The sequence below is a fragment of the Lonchura striata genome, chromosome 10, assembly GCF_046129695.1.
Source record: "Lonchura striata isolate bLonStr1 chromosome 10, bLonStr1.mat, whole genome shotgun sequence".
NCBI classification, from domain to species: Eukaryota; Metazoa; Chordata; class Aves; order Passeriformes; family Estrildidae; genus Lonchura; species Lonchura striata.
Genome location: NC_134612.1, coordinates 23,039,140 through 23,042,496, shown reverse-complemented (window position 1 = coordinate 23,042,496; position 3,357 = coordinate 23,039,140).

Here is a 3,357-nt window from a genome sequence, read left to right as displayed (position 1 = left end):
CCTCAGAGAAATCTCAGAGAAATACTGTGAAATGCTGGTCTTGGGATCATCGTCTAACCCTTTTAAACTGTCCATATCCCATGGGAATCTTGTTCTGATCTTTTCATTTCTTGTAGAAAATTGCACTGGGATGGGCCACAGCAACCCAAGAAATGCCTTTCTTACCCTGCATTTACCAAACATGTCTGAGAATGCAGGTTCTGCTCCAGCATCATTCCCTAGCCTCATGCTCATCTAGTCCTTTGGAAAAACACCATCCTTGTAGGTTCTTTCCTTCCAACACCAGTGATGAGACAAAGCAGTGAGGCATCCATCCTCTGCACAGAGATAGAAATCTTAAAGGAAAATACAAAATGTTACTTTAGCCTGCTCATCCAAGGACTCTTTCAGCGCTGGAGTTCGTACATCATCTCAGCTGCCAGAGCTGGGATTTGGAGTTCAGAGCAACGCTCTTGTCTGCTGCACTTACTTCTGCATGATTTATTTCTTTGTTTCTTCAACTCCTCCCCTGCATTCTGGGATTTCTGACACAGAGGGTGATGGCACAGATGCAGTGGTTTAATTTCTGTATTTCAGTATCTTTTAAAAGAGATTTTGTCTTGCCTCAGCACGGGTGTGCTTCGGCAATCCTGGCGAGTGCTGCAGATGGCTGCATATCTTCCATGCTTAACCTCCCCCCACGCACGCTCCCTGTTTCTGTTCTGTTGGGTGCCCAGCTGCTCTCGCCTCAGTCTGAGCAATTGTTTATGCTGAGGCACTCTATGGAGGAAGCTGATAGCTTGGATAATCTATACATACACTTGGTAAGTGCTAAGCAAGCGTCCTCACTTCAGCATGGATGGTGTAAGGCATTGAAGCAGCAGAGGTATCTGCAACTGACCACAGAATTATGTTTTCCTGGGAAGAGAGAAGGTAGGGGTTGGAGCCCCTTTGAGAAAAAACAGATTTTACCATATCTTGCATTTTTTCGCAGAGAGATCCCCCATGTGTTTATTTTAATTTTTTTTTTCTGCTTATAATAAAGGGATCTGGACTGAATACTTGAAAGGTGGATTCTTACCATTTAATCACCAATAACTGAAAGCAGAGCAGTGTCTACATCCCAGGTCTGTGCAGCTTTTGTGGGAGGTGGCTTTTCCAGGCATAAATAGCAGGAATCTCTTGTGTCCATGTTTCATTTCTAAGGATGAGTAAAGTGTCTGGGCTTATACTCTTAGATCAGAGGAATAGTTCAAGTCCTTCATGAGCTGAAGTGTTTTGTGCACTGTCCCCACTGTGACTTGTCCAGCAGGATGTGGTGTCTGCCAAAATCTATCAACTTTTTCTGCTTAAAACACAACCTGTAATACAATATCTGTTTTGCAAGAATGAAACCTCCTATGACAGATTAGCTAAGTGTGAACTGTTACAACTTACTATTAAACATGACTACTAATTTTTTTTCTTTAAAAAGTACGATATCATCTCATCAGAGACGAAAATGCATGGTCTTTGTTCACAGTTAAATTGTGCTCTCCAGGGCATAGTTCATAGTTAAATTGTGTATCTTCAGGGACTGTGCATCAGGGAAGTTTGTGAGCTTCCCCAGAGCCTCAGCATTTCTTTAAAATTCAGACACTTTATTAATCAAATCAAGATTCCTCCTGTGCTATTAGTGCACTTTATTACCACTTGCAAAAGTCTGTAACTCAGGTTTTAGTTATGCAGTGTCTTCAGAACTGCTTTTCACAGTCCACAGTAGAAATAGGCAGAGCTAACACCTTTTTTTAGACAATCCTCTACCTACAAACTTTGTCTTCCATCGCCTGATTATTGTAGCTCTATAGCAACACTATCATTACAGCACAATAGTTACCAGGCTTTGTAACCTGAAATGGAACATTTCTGCGGCAGAACTTGAAAAAAATCAACAAATTACACAATGCCACTGGATCCTAAGCTTCCATGACATCAGCACGTCTAATAAAAGATGAAATATCTGCCTACATATGCTGCCTTCCTCACAGACATTGATCAATCCAGCTGCAATGTTAGACATTACATTTTCTTCAGTAAATTTGAAAGGGATTGTGACATAGTGCATTTCACTGATTGGTATTCAAAGAGGCTTTTTTTAAAACAATCAGGTCATAAAGTCCAAGAGGGTGAAGCAGACAGGAATGTCTAGAATGTCTATACAATTCCCTCATAGGTTCATACCTTTTCAGAATCAGCTCCAAAAGCTGGTGCATTCAGAAATCTTGTTTATTTCTGCCACATTGTTGTGGCTTTTAAACAGACCTTATATCTGCTTAATAAATAAGTAGTGGGTGTTAGTATTCTTTGCAAAAACGTTTACTTTTCTATAAAACCCTGATGGTTTGGCTTGGAAAAGGCCTTAAAGATCACTCAGATCCAACGAAATTGTAGATATTGTTGCAGACACCGCAACCGATGCGGTGGTTTGAGAAAGAGGTGACTGCTGAAGCAGCTTTGAAGTGATGCTCAAGGGCCTCTCCATCAGCGACCCCGCCCAGCCCAGAGGAAACCTGAGCATATCAAAGGTGCGAAATCAAGGATTAAAGAGCACCAAACGCCTCTGTCAGCAGATCAGCGGGGCAGGTTCTGTGCCATAATCCTCCTGGGACGGCATTAGGGAACGGCGCGGAAGGGATCAGGGATCCCGCCGGCCGGTGCGAAGCGGTGCCTGGTGCTTGTACAGCTGCCCCATTTTCATGTGCCGTGCTTTTGTACTCGCATCAAAATATGTAACTGTGTGGGATGAAAGGAAACGGCAAATTGGATCGCGCCGTAATCCCAGCTGAAGCGCTGTCTTCACAAAGATGTAAACTGAAAAGCTTTGGGCCTCTTGCAGGCGGAAGAAACTTGTAATACATGAACGAGCTGTACAGCGACTAAGCTGTCCCTGAAGAGCATCTTCCCCGCCTCTCCGCGGTTCGATCGCTTCGTTTCCCAAAATATCTCCCGCGAGCCTGTGGCTGGAGGGAGCGGTCCGTGCCACGGCTTCGGGGCCCCTCACACGGGCCCGCCTTCCCCGCGCCTGCCCGCCCGAGCACAGCCCGCCCTCCTGGGGACCCTCGCTGGGGACAGCACTGTGAGACCCCTGCCAGGGACGCTCCGTGGGGGACAGTCACTCGAGGGCTTTCACTGAGGGACCATCTTTTTGAGGGGCAGTCAGTGAGGGATCCTCTGCGGGCGCCTCGCTGCGGGGCAGTCACTAAGGGGCGGTCACGGAGATCCCCCCGCTGGCGGCCTCTGCCCGGGGCCGCCGCCGCGCCTCAGGCGGGCGACACGCCCGACGGGTCCCCGACAGCGCCCGGCTTTTCCCCTGCTGCCATGGCCGCTTCCCTTCCCCGC